Consider the following 24,151-nt stretch of genomic DNA (forward strand, 5'->3'; position numbering starts at 1 on the left):
TTGTGTATTGAACCGCTGGCTGAATTGATTAGAAAAAATTACGAAATTCAGAGGGTCAAAAAGGGCTTTAGGTACTTGGTACTTCTGACCCCTAACTCTTCACAATTATACACAGCTAATTATGATAAACTTATTTCTCAGATACAAAAGGACTTAGAAAGATGGGAGATACTCCCCCTATCCTTAGCCTCATTTTAGAAGCTACTACTGGGCAGCCCAACTTCGAATATTGGTCTCATGGATTAGGCTTGATATGGAAACAAAATGGGTACAAATAGAACAAAACACTGTAAATAATGTGTTAATTTCTGCCCTCCCGTTTATGGAGGAAAAGGAAAGGCGAAAATGTAAAGTTCAAAATGAATGGGTAAAATATAATCGAGCGAAAATAAGGAAGTTGTTGAATTGACCTTGGTCTCTATCCAGGGCAACTAAAATAGTCTCTATTTGTGACTTCTTATCGGCTAAAAAGCGATGGTGGCTTTGCTAGGTGGGGGGAAAAAGGCCTGATCACAATTAATAAATTATTTGACGGAACAACCTTCAGGGCTTTCTCACACATCCAAGCCCAATATGGAATTGCGGCCACTTAAATGTTTAGATATATTCAAATAAGACACTATTTGACGACGCACAAAGAATGGGACAAAATTAAAGGAACACAGACCAATTTTGAACAATACTGGATTGGTGTGGTGGAGAATCAAATTCATACAACAAAAACAATATCCTGTTTGTACAAAAGAACTAGGTTGGGTTTAACAGATTTTAATGTAAGAGATAAATGGGAATTGGAAGAAAATACCATACACTGTAAAATGTTTGGCTGTAAAATTACAATAAATTACTGGCTACTAGTTGCATGGATTTCACAGTAATTTACTGTAAATATTCCACAGTAATTTACTGTATATATTTTACAGTAAATTAGAATAAAAGTACAACTAAATACTGTGACTTTACAGTTGCCATGCCCATGGAATTACTGTGATATAGCAGTACAGAGCTGTGGTATTATGGTACCTTGCTGTACATAAATTACAGTAATTACCTGTATGTTCACACTATTAGTGTAGAAGTAATGCAACACAGTAGCCAGTAATTTACTGTAAATATACAAATCTAAATAATACGATAATATATTGTAAATTTGACTGGGATTGTGCCATAACTACACAATTCAATCAACTCAATCAACAAAGAAAAACAAAGAAAATGCCCATTTTAACTTTTTATTACTCCATTGTAGTGCAAAATACATTTCACAGTGTCTTGGAAATGTTGTTATGGCCCCAAGCTCTACTCCGCGGTAGTGGCTCGTGCTGAGACCCGCAACATGAAAGAATACACGCAATAACCGGTACTTGGTAACGAGCATTTATTGATAATCAGCCGTTTGCTCACACAAGCGCAATGGGAAAGAAAAAGAGGTCTGGAGGACTGGCCAAAAGGAACAAACAGAAGGAGGGAACCCGAGCCAGCCACACCACGGACCGTAGGACCCAGAGCTCCCCCCGCCCTAACCAGAAATCAAATATAAACCCTATGGGAAACAAAATAAAGCCGCGAAAACTGGAGTACCAGGTCCTCCAGGCTAAACATAAACACATCTGCAAAAATATGGCCTACAGCTCAAAATGGCAAGGAGGTATTCTAATGACAGTGTCTCCGGCGTTAGGATAGGCGAAACATCCTTCTCCTCCAGCTTCTCTTTATATATGCACACGGCTGAGTGGAATTTGGAACACCTGGGCAGAGGCGGAGCCAGGGGCAGACAGAAAAGAAAACAAGGAGGGGAGCACTTAACACATGTCTACACAGACATCCACTCAAAGTCAACAATTTTTCTGAAGAATGTGCTGACAAGGGGGTTTGAATTGCCATGCCTCTTTTTGGCTTTCGAGCCCATCTCAGGATTAATGCCCATGGAAGCACCTGAAAACACTAAGCCAAGACAACAATTTCAATTTTACATAGATTTATATGTTACATCGTTTATTTTAAGGCATGCAGCGGTGCCCCTTTCAATTTAAGTAAAACCTGCACCAAAGAAAGAAATTAGTAAATCTAAAGCCAAGCAAGAGCGATAAAAGCAAGAAAATCCCTTAATTTGTTGTGTTATCACAGAGGATGGTCTGAATACAGTATTTTACTGTGAAATAATACAGTAACATGTTGTGAAATCCTGGTAATCATTTATCCTGTACATTCACAGTAATTAACTGTGCCTGTATTGATTTCACTGTGAAATTCTAAATTACAGTGTTATATTGTGAACATTACAGGTAAAGACTGTAAAGTGGTAAAACAGTAATTTATTGTAAAATATTACAGCTAAATATTGTGAAATCATGTTAATATTTCACAGTAGTTACGGATGATGAGTGGGAGAGGTCCTGGTCGACTTGGCATAAATGCCTAAATAATCCAAATTAGAGGGAAAAAAACTGCAATTATTTTTGGAAAATGCTAATGAGGGAAATTAAAGAGATCTTGGAGTTAAATGTATTATATGAACCAAAAAGGTTGATTTTAGAGAATGTACCTTCAAGGGGAATTGGAAAAGACAAGATGTATATAGAGCTCTGGTATTAATAACCCATAAAATGATTACGGTACTATAAACTGGCTTAAACATCACCCCCCTACTTTGGACCAATATACACAAAGACTTAAGGTTGTAAACTATATGGAAAATGTAACAACAAAACTACAATTCAAGATGGAAGTGTAGAGAAATGGTCACCTGTTGTAAGGTATCTGGCAAAGTGAATATATTGTAAGCCTCTAATTGGATTTCTTATGCTTTGTTGATAATAGCTACTGTATATTGTACTTTTTAATTATATTGTATGTATGTGTGTATATATATATATATATATATATATATATATATATATATATATATATATATATATGTATATTTGTATATAACAGTATGATACTGTATCTGTACTATGTTGTGTGAGACTCACTGTCAAGGAACTTGTTCTAATAAATGTAAAAAAAAAAAAACTGGAGATTCTGCAGAATCATTTATCCCCGGATTCAATTTCAATTGGCATCTTTCCAACTATGACAAGATCCAGATGTTAGGTCTTAGTGGGTTTTTTTATCCCAGGGGAAAGAGGTAACAATTTCTCAACATCTACTTGTTTGCACTATTGTGTACAGACATGTATGGTTCCCAGAGTATGAATCCTTCTGACCTTTGTAATCCTCTGACTTTTCCTCCAGTACCACAAAGGTTCGGATGCAAGTTTTCTTTTGAATACAGAGACCAATCTACACATAGAGTGATCTCTCTTTTCATGCACATGCTTTGTTTTGTCATGCATGCTTCTCAGAATCTGATTTAAAATACTTTTCACGTGAAAAGTATGTTTATTTATTTACATGACATTTAACAAAATCAACCTCCAACCAGAAGCTACAGCCACTCCAACCCAGCCAATGCAAACCCCAGCAGTAGGATATTACTGTGTTAATATTACATGTGTAATTGTGTTGAATTTAGCATATGAGTGGTTGTAAAAGGCCTGCAGGTTTATTCAGTTATTAATCAGCTTTTTTAGCTTGGCTAACAAAACTTGTTGTCAGTGTCATCACTTAATATTGTTATTGATCATGTTCATATTGTACTTTCATTTTAAAAGTCCCAAATTCAGCTTCTCCTTTTTTACTACTTATTTCCTGAACTGTTGGTGAATGAGCACAGAAGAGCAGGCTAAGCTAAAAGGTTTGATGATCGTGAAGTACTGTTCAGGCCTTTTAATTGAACAATATCAAAATGTTAAAACATGTGAGAATAATCACAAGGATTCTCACATAAAATCAATTGCTGTGGTGAGAGACCAGACAACTGCCGTCTCTAATTGGACCTCTTTTCCTTCACAGGGCAATTTTCTAAACAAAACCTATGCTTTACCTTTTCATGTCCAGCTGCAGACTGGATGAAAACAAGCCGGACAAAATCCATTCAGACTTCAAACTGTCATTTTCCTGAGAGTTTTCCACCAAGGTACCTTTCGTACAAGTGGTTCACTCTCCTGCAGATACACCGATGGACGGAAACAATACATGATTAATTGGGACGCTGTGTGCTAACATACACATGGTGAATACAATAATATGGTCATTAAGTCTAATTGATTAAAGGGGCAATTGTGAATCTGGGAAGTCTTAATTTGTGATATTGTCTATGTTGCAGGCTACATAATGTCTACACAAAGCAGTGGGGACATTATAATAAATGTGTTTAGATATGATCAGAAAGTTCCCCTCTGTAAACAAAACACAACGGTGAGTGTAGAATTAATACAATATGATCGCAGTGCATTTTCATCTACGCAGATGACCTCTGCATCACCACCCAACAAGTAGACCTCCAGAAGATTGCGCCTGTCCTTGAAAGTGCCCTCCAAGAAATGTCAAGCTACTACAATAACAACCACCTGAAATCCAACCCATCAAAAACCCAACTATGCAGTTTCCACCTGAGGAACCGAGACGCTAAAAAAGAACTGAGTGTCACCTGGGATGGCCACAAACTGTCCAACCACACGCATCCCATGTATCTTGCTGTCCCTTGCCTCTACGCGCTAGCCGGCATATCTCCCCCACACATCAGACGACTAGGTATCGCTCAAGATGAATGGAGAACACAGGAGACAGACATCAGACACCCCTTGTATGGCCATGTAGCACCCCCACCCAGGCTCTGATCCATAGCCAGTTTTCTGCAGACAGTCCTGCCCCTCCAGACAACCAAATAAGCAGATAAATGACACACAAGCTCTTGAATGGCTGGACAGAGGAATCACACCAACGGAAAGCCTCGCTATTGGCCACGACCTTGGCTGGACAACCTGGAAGTCACAGGGGAGGTGCAAAGCACTGATGAAAGTGTGGAACTACACCACAGAAGACACATGCAGCTGTGGATCAGTGCATACAATGTCTCACCTACTGGAATGTGCCGATGCCCCCTGGTGCAGTCCAGAAGACCTGGCAGAACCTACCCCATCAGCTGTGGCCTGTGTCCGATACTGGCAGAACGACATCTGAGATTGCTACGGACTCGAAGAAGAAGAAGATCGCAGTGCAGTCATGAAGCCTTGAGATTAAGGGCACAAGAAGCATGATTATATAGAGAATAGCATATAAAAGGGCAGAAACCATTTGTACAAGGTGCAAACAAATATACGGAAATTCGATTTGAATCTTCAATCAGATATTGGCAATATTTGAACATTCTCAAGAACTGGGTGCTGAACTCCAACTTGCAACTATTGACTTGAAGACCTTTTACATTGTCCATAGACTTTATATTGAGATCTGGAAAAGCGCAAATATGAAAACCTTAATGGTTTAAAAATTCATAATCCAAACAGTTATGAATGACATTGTTTGCTGTTTGGTGTGTCCCTATCTCTGAACCCATCAGCTATTGGCCTGACAACAATAAGCTTGCAACGGTCAAAGTCCGATTTGCAACTTGAGACCTGTGAAATGACTTGTGGTGGAAAGAGGACTTACAAGACCAAGACAAGTAATAAACTAGCCAAGTTAATACAAGCAACGTTGTCTTTTTATACAATAGCGATGGATGCCTATATTTTCCATTATATATAACTTCTTATGATTTCCAGCCGAGCTCTTTAGCTGCACTGACTTAAGCCATCTAAATGTGATTGATCAACACTACACACACTTCAAACAGAAACCAGTTACCCAAATGTTGCTCTGTTGTGCTGGTGCCTAGGGTTAGGGTTAAGAGTATTCTCCATTTTTTTGCAAATTGGTGTCCTACCAAAGGCAGATTTCTCTTTAAAATGATTGTCTGAGAGAAAAAGGGGGATTATTTTTCATTTAATTGCCATTGGTAGCCACTGGGGAAAAATTGCATCAAGGCTTAAATGATGAAATGTGTTTTACCCTGAAATGAAAATGTTGATTATCATTATTATACATATTGTATTAGATCATAAATTATTAAAGCCAATAAACCATAGAAAAAAACGATTTGATCACATAGCCATGTAATTTAGACACAACCCAGTGCATTGTGTGTGTGTGTGTGTGTGTGTGTGTGTGTGTGTGTGTGTGTGTGTGTGTGTGTGTGTGTGTGTGTGTGTGTGTGTGTGTGTGTGTGTGTGTGTGTGTGTGTGTGTGTGTGTGTTCGCGCGCGCATTGGTGTGTGAGTACACTCCCTTCCAAGGAAAATCATGTCAGCCGAATGATAAGGAGTTCACCGGACATGAAACTCCATGGAAAGAGGAACCTGGCAGAGTCCACTACTACAGGTCACAGCACACCGCATGGGCGTAATTTCCACTGGGGACAGGGGGGACATTTCCCCCCCACTTTTCAAAATCCTATTTGTGTCCCCCCGACTTTTTAAATGTGTTTATTATTATTTGTTTACGCAAGCGGTCCTCGTCACGGAGGAGCGTCTGTGTGTGTGTGGCACGAGCGCATCTTGTGAGAGAGAGATAGAAAGAGAGCGAGACAGAGAGAGAGAATGAGAGAGTTACGGGTTGTTGTTAGCATCTGGTGCTAGCTCGGAGCTAAGGGAGATTAGAAGCTGTTTCAACAATAAGGAGGGGGAGAGTCCTCTCCTGTCGGACTGAGAGAGATAACGTCAGTTCAGGGAGGTAAAGGACTCTGAGTGATTAGGTTGTAAACCTTAGTCTAAGTTATCTCAGTGGGTCTCAAACGGTTTGGTCATCTATGTAAACAAATATTTCCATCTATGTAATATTAGTTGTATACAAAATAAGTTAAGAAATCCTTCCAATGTGTACTATAGGTCAGTACAAAAATAAAAAACACAGTTTGAAAGGGGAGTGATTAGTCAAATATGCATAAATAAAAAGAAAGAATGCAGACTAGGTAAGATAAAGATAGGAGAGAGGAGTTTATCAATGATTTGTTATTGGTTGTGAGCATATTTTAATGGTTTTTTGATTATTGAAATATATACAGTTCTGTTTCATATGAGTGTTGAGAGCTGCATCCATAAATCTCTTAACGTTGCCCTCAAAGTGAACCAGATTGATGCTTTTAACTTCAATTTAAAGAAAAAATCTTCCCGGGTGCATGCCCCCAGACCCCCCTAGAGGATGTGAGGTCATCACAAATAAGACAGGTTCACATGGATAGGATACTAGATAAGTGTGCACACTCATTATATACACTACACATTTTTCTTGGATTTATTAAGGCAGAAAATGGAATTAAATTGAGAAAATGTTTATTTGCGGAGGACCCCCTGTTTTGTGTCCCCCCCACTTCTCAAACCAAAGTTACACCCTTGCGCACGGTGTCACCTCGCTGGGCTCTCTGGTGACATAAACAACCGCTCAAACAACCACTCAAACAACCACTCACATGCATTAACACCTGCAGGTCAAAGGTCAGTCTGCACACGCTAAGAGAACCCAAAATAGATTAACAATAGGGAGCTGATATATACAGACATTTCCATTGGTCATTATTCATTCTGCAGGGTGTAGAGGAGTATGAAACACATGACGCATGTGTCCTGTTTGAGTCCAGTAACTGGTTGTGGATGTTTTGATCGCACAGCTTTTGTGTGTGTTACTGTAACTTGTGGATGGCCGTGTACCGTGCATTAGAAATAAACTATTTTGCATAGGCCTATAACCGGTTTTACACAATGGCTTGTGTGTGGAAGAGAACCAATAAAACATCTACAACAACCTCCAGTTAATGTGCGTGTGTGTTTTTGAGTCTGTATGTGTGTTTTTGAGTTTAGGCGCATTCACGCCGCAGTACTTTTCCCACAAAGGTTCATCAGAACTTAGTTCATGAGAACTCTTTAGTTCTCATGAACTAACACTGGAATAAGTTCCTGGGGAAGGATTAGGCAAATAAAGCCGCTGACGTCACTTCTTCTTCTTCTGCTTTGGGTTTACTGGCAGGCCACAAACCACTTCACGGCATATACTGCCACCCGAAGCCCCTGGCCGGAAGTCCCCGGAGTTTGGGACTGGCTTCAGTAGAAGCTGCTGGGACTCCCAGCAGCTTCTCCAACGCTCCCATGTTTTATTTTGTGTTGCCATAAGTTAGTCTCTCTGCGTTTCTGCGCTGGGCTAATGCTAATGCTAATAATGCTGATGCGAGGATAATAAAATGGCGGCTTCATAAAACTTTTTGGGAGTTTTACGGGGCGTGGTTTGCATTCCGCCCAGCCAATCAGACATAGGAACCTTTTTCTCCCACGAAAGTACCTGCTCTCTAGCAGGAACGGAAAACTGACGGAAAAGGGGGTGAAAAAGGTTCTGATTAACTAATTTTAGTTCCGGCTCTTTTGGTGTGAACGCGACATTTTGGAACTATATCGGAACTAAAGTGGGAAAAGTACTTCGGTGTGAAGGCGCCTTTTGTGTGTTTGTTTTTGAGTTTGTGTGTGGGTCAGTGCATTGCCAATTGTGTGTCTCCCTTCACGACGATGCAAGCGTATCTTGTCTTTGAAAATAATATTAGATTTTTTTTCTATCTTCTTTCCAAAACAATCTTTAAGACTAAAGAAAGGAAAAACATCGAACATACATATCTAGGTGTTCATTTTTAAATTCACCAAAAAGAAACAATTAGAAAATGCGTTGTAAACTTGTGATAGAACATACATGTCTTATTGTAAGTAATCAACTGGAGACGTTTTGTGGTGATGTATCTAGCAGCTAACATGTTAACCCTTTCAACCGGTGGTGTCTTGTCACCAAGTATTTAAAATTGTACAAATCTTTAAAGGACGTTTTCACAAACTATTGCCAAGATCATTTTAACTGTTCCTCTCAAAATCTTGGAGATATGGTAAGAAATACCATACATTTGCATTCATTTTCTCAACTGAAAAGAAAACCAACATTTTATTGGAAAACAGTAGTCTTTCTGTTGTTTGAATGTGTGTCTTTGCAGAACTACAGGAAGTGATCTTAGGACAAAGTTCTCCTTTGAAAATTCCCACGCATCAATATTTGACTCACAACTGGACAAACCACTTCAATGCTTGCATCTTTTTGCATTTGTGGTAGTGCTGATTTTTATGTATTTTCCAATTATTATTATTTTTTACATTTAGGATATATATTTGAATATATTCAAATTTGAATTATTCGTTGGCACCTCCAGTGGGCTCTTTATTTAGATAAAGTAGAAAACCAGACATTGGAGTACATCCAATAGAATGACGCGTGAGATGTCAGCACCTCATTCTCTTTAAGGGAGCATCCTCATACTGTATTTAATAAATCTGTCATGAATATGTGACCATACCTTCCTTTACCATTGGGCTTTCTTTAACCCAACCCAGTTCTGAAAAATCAATTTTCATGCCAAAGGACAAGACGATAGTGGTGATTTCATCCAGCTGTGCGTCTTTGGGTGTGTTCGAGGGACATATTTGTGCTTCCTCTCAGCGTTCTAAAGCAATAACGTGCGATAATAAAGAAAAACTATTGTGTAACCTGATTGTCACCACCTCATTCTCTTTATGGCAGCCATTGCAGCATCGCTAGCTAAGAGTACCATCCATAAAGTCCTCAGGGTTTACTTATAATCAGAACAAGAGTATTACAAATTGTACAAATCTTTAAAGGACGTTTTTGCAAACTATTGCCAAGATCATTTTAACTGTTCCTCTCAAAATCTTGGAGATATGGTAAGAAATACCATACATTTGCATTCATTTTCTCAACTGAAAAGAAAACCAACATTTTATTTGAAAACAGTAGTTTTTCTGTTGTTTGATGTGTGCCTTTGCAGAACTAGTGATTTTAGGACAAAGTTCTCCTTAGAAAATTCCCACGCATCAATATTTGACTCACAACTGGACAAACCACTCTATGAACTCAAGACTCCTCATGCACACAAACTGAGAGAAAGTTTGGTTATGTATTTTTCCAAAATGTGCCAAAAATGTTGTTTTGGGAAAATTACTTCTTAACCAACCACACTAATTTAAACTATTTGAATATTTTTGCAATCACATAATGTCCATGAGTGTGTTTTGTTTGCTATATTGTATGACATTCCGAGTAACACAATGTTGAATTATTCCTTGTTCAGCTTGACCTACTGTTACATTTCATTTTGTAGTGACATTGTTTGACTTCAATGCTTGCATGTTTGACATTTGTGGTAGTGCTGCTTTTTATGTATTTTCTAATTCTTTTTTTTACATTTAGGATATATATTTGAATATATTCAAATTTGAATTATTCGTTGGCACCTCCAGTGGGCTCTCTATTTAGTTAAAGTCAGTGCTTGAATTGGAATAAAAAAGGTGCCAGTACTCTAAATCAGCAACAAGTATTTGGCACAAAGTCATAGTATATCCTATAATGCTGGTGGGTTTGTCTCTTTACTGTATATTTTAGAAAGGCTCACTGTACTTAAACAAAATGACTCAGGGTGCATCTGAGATTAGAGGGGGTGCAGTGGTAAAGTGCTATTTTTATAAGTGGGGAGTGGACCTGACACCCTCTAGTCTAGGGGGGTCCGGGGCATGCTCCCCCGGGAACATTTTTTTTTAAATATTGAAGTTAGATGCATCAATCTGGTGCACTTTGAGAGCAAAATGAAGAGATATATGGATACCTTTCAATATCTATAATGAAACAACTGTAAACAGATTTACTTTTTCTTTATGGATATAAAAGAAAGTAAAGCTTGACTCCTACTGGCTGGTTAAATGACTCCTCGTCCCTGAGGCCACTACCAGTTTTTTGTGCCATTTTGCTGGATTTATTTGTCAATACCGTTGCTGCACAAAGTGATAGCCCTCTAGTTTAAATCTACAACCCCAAAAGAAACATATGGAGATGGGTTACTATTCAAAAAAAATTGCAAATCTATTTGGGAACATTGGGGCCGGGTCTCAAATCCTATAGGGGGGTCCGGGGGCATGCTCCCCCGGTAAGATTTTTTTTTAAATGTTGGACTTAAATGAATCAATCTGGTGCATTTTGAGGGGGAAATAAAGAGACTACACCCATATGAAACAAAAATGTATACATTTAAATAATCATAAAATCATAAGTACATGGCCATAACCAATAACATACAATATCCAATATGAAAAAACATTGAAACTTGTTTATTTATTTGTTTTTGGTTCATTTATAGTTGTGAGTGTGTCTGGGCTCCTGAATCGGCCTCTCCTGTCTCCCTCCTCTCCCCCCTGCTCCTCTTTGAGGCAACAGCAAAGACTAGTTTTACCTTTTTTCACCTAGTTAACATTTTGTTTGTATTATTCATGCATATTTTACTAATCACTAGCCCCTCAAATGGAAATATGTGTTTACATAAATGGTAACCGAACCGTTTGAGACCCACTGAGATAACTTAAACTAAGTTAACTATCTAAAGACTCAGAGAGTAATTTACCTCACCAGAGCTATAGTTATCAGCCTCTCAGTCTGACAGCAGAGGACTCTCCCTCCACCTTGTTGTTGAAACAGCTCGTTATATCCGTTAGCGCAGCTAGCTAGCACCAGATGCTAACCACAATACACGTAACCGGTGCGCGCGCTTTCTCGCTCGCTCGCGCCACACATACACCAACACACACCCTCCCGAGCTTGAATGACACACAGAGACCAATCGAGGGCATTAGTATGATCTGTATGAAAGTGGCAATGTCGGCAGGCCACGTCATGTAGACAGCCAGTCACCCTCTGTGAGGCAGAGTCAGACCCACATTTGCGCTGCGTTGCGTTTACAATATATACGTATATTGCCGGCGGCTGAGTACCGGCATTTTACTGAGTACCGGCACCTTGCCGGTACTAAGTAAGAAGTGCCGGTACCACATGGGTAAAAATCAGAAGTGCCGGTACTGCGTACCGGTGAGTACCGGCCCAATTCAAGCACTGGTTAAAGTAGAAAACCAAACATTGGAGTACATCCAATAGAATGACGCGTGAGATGTCAGCACCTCATTCTCTTTAAGGGAGCATCCTCATACTGTAACTATAAATCTGTCATGAATATGTGACAATGCCTTCCTTTACTATTGGGCTTTCTTTAACCCAACCCAGTTCTGAAAAATCAATTTTCATGCCAAAGGATAAGACGATAGTGGTGATTTCATGCAGCTGTGCGTCTTTGGGTGTGTTCGAAGGACATATTTGTGCTTCCTCTCAGCGTTCTAAAGCAATAACGTGCGATAATAAAGAAAAAGGATTGTGTAACCTGATTGTCACCACCTCATTCTCTTTATGGCAGCCATTGCAGCATCGCTAGCTAAAAGTACCATCCGTAAAGTCCTCAGGGTTTACTGATAATCAGAACAAAAGCGGCGTGAGAAAGACAGACGGAGGCTCTGAGATCTAGAGCATCGGGGACACTCCTGAGCTCAGCAAGGGAGCAAGCGCCCAACCTCGTCCCACCTCATAAGTAGAGGGAAGTCGACTCCACCAAAAACAGTGGGATGCTAATTCAAGGCTTTACTCTTTCTATTCCTTGAGGTCCAGCGTCACGCTTATTACGACCTGTTCTTCAAATTGTGAGGGTAGGCTTACCTGTAGTACATACCGATTTCTAAAATAAACTCTATAATACTCCAACTTCTGCTGGTCAATCTTTTTTTTTTAAACTACATATCACAAAATTATTCAACTGAAAATGTGCAAAAGTATATATATCAGAATACACTTTTTGTGTTTGGCTACAAAAAGTCTTTCTCAATCACAATTCTGCTATTATCCCTTTAATGACAAATAAGATTCAAGAATTTAAATCAAAATGTATATTGATCAGTTCTGGATAAAGTCTGAGAGGTATAAAGATGTTAAAAAAGTAAACTTCGGAGAATGTAGAGTTTGGTTTAGCAAAATTAGATAAACATTTTATGCCTTCATCTACTGTTTCTTTTTATTACATTTTGGGTGTTTTCTTTTCTTTTCCTCAGTGTCCTCCCTATACTGTAAATATAACACCCCACATATTGTAAGATCATCATGAGTTATTTAAAAAAAACATTAAAAAATATTAAATAAATTGCCCTTTTATCTTTTTATTTAAAAAAGCAGCATAATATTATAAAAGTAAGTGAAAGTTCCATTCTGTTGAGGAAAAACCTAATGTAGCGTTGCAAGAGGTTTAAGTATATGTTATGTTAGTACATTTTTTCCTGCTATAGCTAGGACCCTGAGAATCCTTCCTCAGGCTCCTAATACCGACCAGATTAAAGAAGACACACAGTACTGATGTTCCACTTTACAGCTGCAGCCCTCCAAATGACAGGAGAATGTAACGTTTACAACCAGGGTTGTTTCACTCTGATTCTAACATCAATGAGCACAAATGGCCAGTTTACAATGGGAATTCCATGGGGTTTATACACCTTGATTACAAGGTTTATTCATATTTAAATGTGGTCAGCTTGCAGTCAAAACAGGATAGGTCTGATGCTATCAGATAAAAAAACGTGTAAAAAAAATGTAAGGACTGGAAAAAATGGGTTTTTGTAAGTGTAGTCGAGTTTGCGTGTTTCTTCAGTTAAACTACAAATTATACAAAATATTTTTTTTTTTTATCGACATTTGTCATGTTTTATGGTGGTTATGTAAAAGTGGTGATACTGTTTATTTTACCCAGAATGATATCTCTCCCATCAACACACTGATGTTGACTTAGTACATTTCAGTGTATTAGCACCATTAGTCCATTGCTTTATAAACACAGTAATGCCAGTTTCCCCTGGCAAAATAACTGTTAGTGTTTCTGCAACCAAACCATAACCTTTACTTTGCTCTTTCTGTTTGTGACTCAACACACACTCTCACGCACACACACACTGAAAGGTTTGTGCCTCAGATAAGACATCAGAGAGAGTTTTTGTTAATTGCTTTGCTGAATTCCTGGCTGAGAGGAAGAGCTTCCATAACTGTAGATCAGATGCCAGAGGTCAGATGGCATAAAAAAAATGGCAAAAAGCACATGATCAAATGCCAAAAACAACAGTGGCTCAGCTACAGAAGGAAAACAATAAGCAGAGAAAGTTTCACTTTGATGCCGCCCTTTGTTACTCTTTCCATGGTGAACATTTCATTACGTTTGTCAGTGGTAAAGTTGGAATATGCTTAATATGCAGAATCACTTTTGCTTCTAATTTTTGACTTATGTGCTGTGAGCATTTAAGTGTTTGTACGTATTTTCAAGTTGTACTTTATTGCATTTTTATATTTATTTTGAATTCAACTTTAGCTATCAAGTATTTTATTCACAAACCAGGAAAGAGTTGCTAGAACTGGTTTGAACTGGTTTAAACTGGGACTCTTTGCTGTCACGCACATTGGTACTACAAGTTCAAACTGCAGCCTTCAGATTTCATTCTTTGGGTGTGAACAGTGTCCATGATTCACGTTGACTCACTGTTCAGGTGGATTGTATCTCACTGTTAATCTGTATCTACTTTATCTTCATTGAAAGTGGATTTAATTGTGTATTTTAGAACTATAATTTATTATTACTCAGAGTCCAGTTTCTGAAAAACTGGTCTATAAGAGTGTGATGTCCAATCCCTTCATCTTTAAATGTTGGTACATTGCACACATTTTTAACTCTCCTCTGGTGAGTTGCAATCATTGGTAACAGCTGATTTGTTGAACAGACCTTAGCTATCTACACTCTAAAATCAAATGCCTTGGCTCAACAAAGAAAATCAACGCAACAGTTTGCATCGATGTTTATTGAGTTAAGACAACTTCTATGAAATTGTCTTAAAGGAACAAAGTTATTTGAGTTAGGGGAGAAGGTTTTTCCTCTACAATCAGAGGTGTTTTTAATTATCACCTACTTAATAATTGGTAGCATAAACACAAGTTTTGAAGTTGATTACTCAGAAGATTAAGTTGTTCCGACTAGTTTTGCCACATTATTTAAAAGGAATTTTAAGTTGTATGTACTTAATTACCCTCATTCGGGATACAAGTTTTTTAGTTGATTACTCCAAAAATTAAATTAAGTTGCTCCAACTTGTTTTACCGTATGATTTAAAAGGAATTTTCAGTTGGATGTACTTAATTACCATCATTGTGAACACACGTTTTTAAGTTAACCATTTATAAATTAAGTTGCTCCAAATATATTGTATTCAATAGTTTTTTTTCTTAGCTTTTTCATGTTTTTGCCTCTAAAGAAAGAAATGAATTGATTCCACAACAAAAATATTAGGCAATTCACTTTTTATTTTGAAATGCAGTTGTTTATTTCAACACATGATGTTTCAATCAGGAGAGAATTCATTTTTGTTTTAACATTTATTTACACATGCCACATGATAAGGTGCATGAACACCTGAAATCACAGCTGACTGCAGGAGAGAGGAGAACCATTTTATAGTTTGGCTGCAGCTCGTTGATTGGCTGCTGGAGAATGAGGTGAAATGTAATAGGTTAAAGAGAACGCCTGTGATTAGCTGATTATATGCAGCTGCAGAGTGAATGTATATACACCCAGTCTTCCTGAAATAACTTGCGCTGAGCTTCATTTAAATCTTGAAAAAAAAGATAAATAACACAAATTTAAATAGCCCCACAAATAATAAATAAACACATTAGCCATATTACCATGGGAAATGGGGACACGGCAAATAAATGCTGCCATCACAATGAAGTCAGAGGCCTTTGCATATTTAAAACCAGTGCCAAATGTGTAAAATCTGTAACGTTTTTGTAAAGCTACAGTAACAAACTCTCAATGGCCACCATTCTGCAGACCACACACATCAATTTTACAAAAGATGTAACAAAGATGTTTACACTGCAGACAGTCATTATTTCAAACAGTATGAACACATTTAACGCAGAATGCTTTCTCATTCATTTCTTTCCCTCGACCACGATGGTTGCCATCGTATGGTCAGATCCTGGGTTGGACCGGTCACTGATGATGGCGATATTCATGTCCTTTTGAAGCACATTAAATAATAGGTTAGCGCATAAGAGATAATGAATTAGGTAATTGCATACTTTTTAAACTGTCACTCTTATTATTATTATTATTATTACCAGCTGCTAAAGCAAAGCTGGTATTGTTTTCACCTATTGAGTCTGCATGTGTGTGTCATCATGGCAATGTGGTCCTGAAGACACACAGAGGTGGTTTCGAGTACTTTGCCTAGTGTTTAAATGCATGTGGACAGATTTTGTCAATCACAACCGTGCAAGTTTTAGTGTACCTTCTCATCTGTTTTGCAGGTTCCATACAATATTTTAACTAGTTAAGTGAAGAGCAGAAGCCCAGTGTTTCCCCTATATACAAATAGTGGCGGCGCAGCGCCGCTGCTGAAATATGAGCGCCGCTGCTAGGGGTTGCCAGCCAGGTACCAAAAAAAAAACTTTTTTATTTTTTCTTAAAATAATAATAAGTGGCGACCCTTTTTCATTTTTGATTGTTTGTTATGTGGATTTGTAGTATTTGTGTTACTGTCTGTTCAATAAAGGTGTATTTTTGCTAAATCTTGAGACATTGCCCCGGACCCCCCTAGAGGATGTGACGTCCACCCCCCAATTCAAACATGTTAATACAATACTGAATACATTTGAAGCCATTTTGACGTCTATTACCTATGTCAATAAGTTTCTGTTTTTGCAGTGTATTTGTCTTTTGTAGAGATTTTTCATTTATTCTTTACATATAAAATGTCGCCTAAAATCTCACCTAGGGCAGCAAATTGTCTAGAACCGGCCCTGGTACTAGGCCTCAAGAGCCTTTCTTGTGCTGACACATAGAAACAAATTGGCGGGGCGCACTTCGCACACACAAAAAAATTCCACGCGCTCCGCGCTCACATTATGCTGGGCCCACATGCCTTAGCACCGCTGCTATGACTCCATCCTAGGGGAAACACTGGAAGCCACTTGTCAAATTTTACACAATCCTTTTCCCATGCCATTGCTGTCAACACCTATCCATGCTGAACGTTGCTAAGATATTATTGATTGGGGTCTGGCCAAAAGTGCAATATGCTTCAAAATGTAACTGACAGAGAGCAGGTCTTTTTTCCTGTGTCTTTACACTGTGCCCATGGATTTTATTTTATTTCAAGATTTTTAATTACCGGTACGTCACTAGACTCCTTGAAAAGTCCTCTTCCTTTTCTCCAAGGTACACGACAAGGCAGCGGATGGCTATAGTTCTCTGCGTACTTCAATTGTATTGTGCTATTTTTGAAAAAGGAAAAAAAGAGAAATGACCTAAATGAATATATTCTGAATGGGTGACTGCCAACAACTTGCATTTCAATGACAACTCTAAATAACGATCCTACCTCAAGAAGCAAGTCCTTGATCTGCTTCACCGAGATTCCTTTTTAATAAAAAGCGATATCACAATAGTAACCAAAGTATCTTTACACTCACAGTTTTTTTTACACTTTTTTTGTCAAAACAGCAATTTGCCTATACATTGCAACTACAAGGCTATCTGAATGACAAAAGATGACACTCACCTTAAAATGTCCTTTGTATATTTCTATTTGTCTTAACTGTCGGAACTTTTCCAGGCATGTTAAGTGGGAGTGGACTTGAAATCCTTAACTCAAGGTGTAGATCAATGAAGTTATCAAGCCAATTTAATTTAGTTTTAAGTCAATTAACGCAGAAATCAGAATTCAAATTACACACAATATTAAGTTGATGTAATTACCACATTATTACGTCAACACAACTTATAAATTAATGTTTGGAACTTAAAATGTTTATCTAAATCAATTAACTCACATTTTTATCTTGCAACCATGCATTTAATTAAGTGGAGGTGAAAGGTCGCCTGAATGCATTTTTAGAGTTTAGAACACAAATCATCTGCAAATGCATAAACCCTTTCTATATAATTTATTTTGTTCAATTTCCCACAAAAAATGTGTAAATTAGTTCAACCAAAAAAGCCTGGCTGTGATTTATAACTGACAGTTAAAGTTTCCCTGGGACAGGGCGGTGGGCTTCACAGCAGGGGCTTCAATACCTGTCCAGCCCTTTCCTGGGGTTCCTCCTACCATAAAATCACAATTCATGGAAGGCATGCAGCTCAAGTTACCATCACACATTTAGGTCAGGAATGCCCTTTAAATATAACCAGTAAAATGTGAACAATGTGTTTAATTGTCCACCACGCCTGAGAGCGAGGGAGTTTAGGATGGGATCCGATTAGTTTCCCCTATGGGGTCACACAGCGGGCTAGCAGCAGGGGCACATATACCTGGCCAACACCTTTCCCCATGGTCTGTCCCACACAGCCAATACACATCAAATAAATAAAAACATCTCTTCAACTCATTGTCTTTTATCAAAGGTACAGTGTGTAAAAAAAACTACAAATGTACAAGTCTACAATAAAGTGCAGTCCAAATTTCACATTTTTTGACTATTTGAGGGGTCTGCAACAGGTAATTTAATGGAGAGGAAGTGATAAATCAAAGATTAAAATATGTTTAAAAAGTAGGTAGTTTGTAATTATTATTGTTGTTATTTATGTTATAATAAATCTATTTTTTATATATTTATAATATATATTCAAAGAGGTATCTCCATGGTTAGGAGCAGGTATAACAAATAAATGTGAATACAATATTCCATCCAAATTGGCATACCCAAAGATTTTTTTTTTTTGCATTGATATAAAAACTAATAGTCACAGTGTTACTGTGTTATCCTGCCACTGTGCTTCCTGGGGCTACCCAATGGGATCCACAGCAGGGGCTACAATAGCTGTCCAACCCCTTTCCTGGGGTCCTGCCCACCATAAAATGCCAATCATTATTTATGGTTAGCCTACAGCTCAATTTGCTATCTGGTTTTTGCTTTAAATATACTGTAAAATTCTGCTAGAACAATGAAAAGGAGATGCCTGGGTTGTAAGGGGGCACCATACCCAACACGCCAAAGTTTCCCAGCAGATCTAACAACACCTGAACAAACCTCCGCCCTCGGCTTCTGGTGCCATACTGAGCCATCTCATTGGCTGTGGTGAACGATGGAGATAAAAATGTCTATGTGATTCATTCACTTTTAGAAACTGGAATCCAACAACACCCTTCATGAACATTGGCAAGAAACATGAACTCATTACCAATTCAGGTAAAGTGACTTTATTACTGATATACATTTTTGATTAACCCAAAATATTGTATGATCTGTGCCAATACATGCAGAGGCAAGTTTTGGTGCGACAGCATTCACATGAACCCTCTCCATGGCTGTACCATCCATCCCTCACCTGTCGCCCTACCTGTCTCCAGCAGTGGGAGAGGCCTTTCACAGTGGAATGCCTGTTGCCATTTAAGCACCATTACTACCTGCTGCTGCCCTATTCTCCCTGCCCTCTATTGCCTGGGGTTCATATTGGATAAGAGCTGTAAAGCCCTGCTTTTCATGGGGCTGGGCTGTGTGTAATTGCAGGGAGGCAGGCCCCTCATTCCCAGCACCACAGGGGTCTACAATCACAGGCTTGCCCTAGCCTTTGGGCCGCCCCACCAGGGGCTAAAGAGGGTCTAAAGAGGGCACCATGGGGGACGATATCAAACACCCTCAGTCTCGGGATAACAGCAAATAACACTGCAGGAGAGAGAATACACACACCAGCAGAACACACTCCCACACATAGCCGGTCTGTCTGTCTGTCAGGACTTGTTTATTGCAGTAAATAAGGCATTGTGCTCAGTGAAGCGGCATGCAAAAAGGGGGGATTTGGAAATGAAATGGTCCCTCTTTAAAATATATTGCTTTTGTGAATGGTTGTTTATGCTGTTGATATGTGGCTTTGTGAAGCAAAATAATCAAAGCAAATCAAAAATCAGGAATTTTCATCACACAAAATATGCACATTTGAATCTTTGAGAATACAAATGCAAATTTGTATCACATTCTTGAAGATGACAAGACAGGTAAAAATGCCTGGGTCTTCTATTTCCTTAAAAAATACTATCTTTATCAAAATATGTTCAGTTTCATCCAGAAACTGTACAAATAATAATAATAAGTGAGTGTCAAAATATTTCAAATGACGTTTAAACGACATTATTGTTTTTAAATTTGGGGGAAAAATGCTTATTTGCTCTCCCGCAGGGGGAAAAGCTACTTTGGTAAGAGAAGCTAACATGTATGACTAATATGTCATATCTAGCTGTTTCTCTCTGTTTTCAGTCTCCATGCTAAGCTGAGCTGACCGGCTGCTGGCTACACTCATATTTAGCAGATACGAGTGTTAATCTCTGAGGGATAAAAGAAGAAAAGGCAATCCAAGCCTCAGATCCAACACACTGACAACCTTCATAGCTTGATGGGACGTCATGCTGCAATTTAAGCCCAGACTTGTCCTTCAAGAATTGAGAAGGCCTGACTTATTTACTCACCCAATGATAATACAGAGTCTACAACTCAAGATGTGTCTGACAACTTGTCATTAGCAAGAAAGATAGCGCAAAGTAAACAGCAAACGATGCCATTAATCCCTCATATGGGGATCAAGGTGTGTAAAGAAGTGCTAAAGTAACTGTGACTTTACAAGAGAAACAATAAACAGTCAGCAGTGTCAATATAAGAGGGCAGGGTCCTCTGTGTGTGTACTTAGCAAAGCTTATGTGTGTGAAAATGTAGACCAGTTTGTGTGTCCATTTATTTTCTTGTGTTTGTGTGCACTGATGTCTATTAGTGTGTGTTTAGATATTTGTGTACGGTGTGTTACTGTATCTTAAAGTGTATACAGCTCAGTGTGTGTGAGTGTGTGTGTTTGAGGATAGGGAGCATGAGGTGTAGATGGATGTTGATCCCACTGTGAACCGCAGTGTGACAGAACAAAGCTCAGCTCGGGCATCCAACCAGTCATGTTGAGTTAGCGTTAACAGCCTGTTGAAAAGCCTGTCATACCCTGTGTCAGTTATCTATACTGTCACGAACATACAGCTTGGGTTGAGTAAGGGTCACAGTTGGGACCAAACTCTGACGCTTTCAAATCACAAGACTCTGCATCAAACTCTCAATACAGTCAGCCTCAACCCTGTTGAGCTGTGCTTGAGACAAATGCCATCAGCTCCAGGGCTTCTGATCCCTAGCTGACCCTGATCTTTGACCTCATTGAAGAAAAGAGAAGAAAATGGTATGCTCCAGGAATGAGCCCTAAGACACGGACATGGGTTAGCATTTGTGCACTTCTTGGTCCCTTGTTTTCTAGAGGTCAAAGTTATCTACAGCATAAGATAATACAACATAAGGTAAATACCCCACCTGTGAATTTTAAAGCTCTTGCATGACAGTTGCTAACAAGTGGCTAAACAAGAGTACAGAGGATGTCAATGACATTAAACGTCACCACTCGCTTTGTGTCTATACCTGCTCTGTTGCAAACATTTCTAAAAGAATACAAATTCTCCAATCATTAGTCATGTTTAATTGTTGCAAAATCGAATTACACGTTTCACTGTAGTGTTATACTTGTTTATAAGCTAATGTTAGCTTTTTTACTTCTTGCGATTACATTTACTGTATGCACAACAAATCATAAAAGTATGTGTTGGTTTAAAACAGGGGTCACCAACCTTTTTTAGGATGGGAGCTACTTTCAAAAAATAAAACAAGTCGGGAGTTACTTTAACACCTCTTTTTTTTGTTTTTTGCAGTGTACATATTTAGCACATTTTAACATTATGATATGCTTAACTTTAACCTTTGTGTGCTGTTTGGGTCTGTGGGACCCGTTTCCAGTGTATACTCAAAGAAAATTTATTCAATTAAATTATTTTAAGACTGTTCTTTTTGTCGCTGCTTTTAATTGAACTATTCATATCTTAAACTGCACTGTAACTTTTTTTATCGATGTATTTTTTCTTATAATGTTTCTTTTATTATCTTTGCTTTTTAATGACTGATTTTAAATGCCTTTTTCTTAATGTCTTTCATTTTTTGTAAAGCACTTTGAATTGCCTTGTGTAGAAAGGTACTATATAAATAAACTTGCCTTGCCTTGCTTTATTTGGGGGTGGACCTCACATCCTCTAGGGCAGGGGTGTCAAAGTCAAATGCATCAGAGTGCCAAAAAAAAACATTTGCTACAAGCCGAGGGCCGGACTGGTTCAATTTTTATTAAAACATATTAAAATGATTGCACATAACCTATTGAACCAAGACCTAACACAGTGCATCGTATATTATTTAATGATTAAATGAATGAAGCAATATTTTCTTATGGCTCTGTCATTTATTTAAAGGGAAAACATTTTCAACAGGCAAACAGCAAAAAAGTTAATGTCCTTCAAAAATAAAATATGCTCCTTAATATCGAGATAAATGCATAAATGAAATTGCATGCATTATAAACTGAAAATGCAATATTGTGCTGCTCCCATGCTTTCAAATAGTAAAATGAGAAAATAAAAAAATAAAAATAAAATCAGTTGTATTCTTTCTCATGGCTCTTATCTGCAATCCATTAACTGAAAAATAAATATAAATAAATAAAATACAAAAATCTATGGCACACAGACAAAACAATACTTCTTTCAAAGAAAAATCATGTCTTGTAGAAACAAAAAATAAAAATAAATAAAAATTTAACTGAATTAAAAACTAAAAATAAGTTAATGCTCTGTGATGCTCACTTGTCTGAGGCTGAGCCTGATACTTGGTGGTGTCCCATCTTTTGTACAAGTTCATCAATGTTCGGGGTCAGGCTCTGAGCTGAGGAAATCCTCAGGATTGACTCAAGGTGTGTATCAGTAAGACGGCTCCTGTGTGATGTTTTGTTTAGCTTCATCAAAGAGAACATTTGTTCACACAGGTATGTGCTGCCAAACATAGAGAGCGTCTGAGCAGCTTGGATGCGCAGCTGAGGCAATGTGTCGGGGATGAAACGTGCAAACTCAGCAGCACCCACTCTCTCATATTTTTCCCTCAGTGTGTCATTGCACTGGAGCTCAATCAACTCCATTTGCAGGTTTGTTGGTGCGCTTTCCACGTCAACTCCAAAAGGATTGGCGAGCAGTTCAAACCTGCTTTTTTGAGCTTCAAAGTCAGCAAATCGGCGGCAAGTATGTTGAGTTTATCAGCAAACTGTGCACTCGGGAACACAGCGGTAGAGAGCTTCTCTTTCATTGTCTGGCAGCTGGGAAAGTGGCTCAAGTTTTCTTTCCGCATCTGTGTCTCCCACAGGATCAGCTTGGTTTTAAACGCCTTCACTGTACTGTACATATCAGAGATGACACGCCCCCGTCCCTGCAGCTGCAGGTTCATCGCATTCAGATGGCTTGTGATGTCGCACAGAAACGCCATTTCACACATAAATGTTTCATCTCGGAGCTCTGTTGTGTCTTTCCCTTTGCTTTCCATGAACAGACAGATCTCCTCATGCAGCTCGAAACATCTTTGCAGCACTTTTCCTTGGCTTAGCCATCGCACAGCCGTGTGATAGGGCAAGTCACCATACTCTGTATCTAACTCGCCCAGAAATGCCTTGAACTGGCGGTGATTTAAACCTTTGGCCCTAATGAAGTTAACTGCACGCGTTATGATGCTCATTACATGATCCATTTTCAAGGCTTTGCCACATAACGACTCCTGGTGTATTACGCAGTGATAAGCTGTCAGCTCACCTGTGACGTTTTCGTCCCGCATCCTCTCACGTATTCTTGCCACCAATCCACTCCTATGTCCACACATCGCGGGTGCTCCGTCTGTTGTCAATCCCACGAGTTTTCCCCAAGGCAGCCCCATCTCATTTACACATCTGGATACCTCTTCATACAGATCTTGTCCTGTAGTTGTGCCATGCATAGGACGTAATGCCAAAAACTCTTCTGTTATGCCCAGGCTGGAGTCAACTCCACGAATGAAAATTGACAGCGGGGCAATGTCACTTGTGTCGGTGCTCTCATCCGCAGCAAGTGAATATGCGATGAAATCTTTTCCCTTTTCCACAAGCTGTTCTTTTAGATTGGTGGAAAGCTGGTCTACACATTCAGCAACGGTGTTTCTGCTCAGGCTCACGTTTGAAAATAGCTGCCTTTTGTCTGGGCACACCGTGTCACAAACTTTAAGCATACAGTTTTTGATAAACTCTCCCTCTGTAAAGGGCCGGGCTGATTTTGCAACTTCTTCTGCCACAATAAAACTAGCCTTGACAGCAG

General features: G+C 38.8%; 1 long non-coding RNA gene across 1 annotated transcript in view; it reads right to left on the bottom strand.

The window, feature by feature from the left end:
- Window positions 1–24,151, bottom strand: part of LOC307018587 — a 43,856-nt gene that overhangs the window by 15,672 nt on the left and 4,033 nt on the right. Inside the window, exon 2 of the long non-coding RNA XR_013802456.1 lies at window positions 4,966–5,116. This is a non-coding gene — a long non-coding RNA (uncharacterized lncRNA). The remainder of the gene's footprint in view (window positions 1–4,965; window positions 5,117–24,151) is intronic.

This window comes from Notothenia rossii, assembly GCF_949606895.1.
Source record: "Notothenia rossii genome assembly, chromosome: 9".
NCBI classification, from domain to species: domain Eukaryota; kingdom Metazoa; phylum Chordata; class Actinopteri; order Perciformes; family Nototheniidae; genus Notothenia; species Notothenia rossii.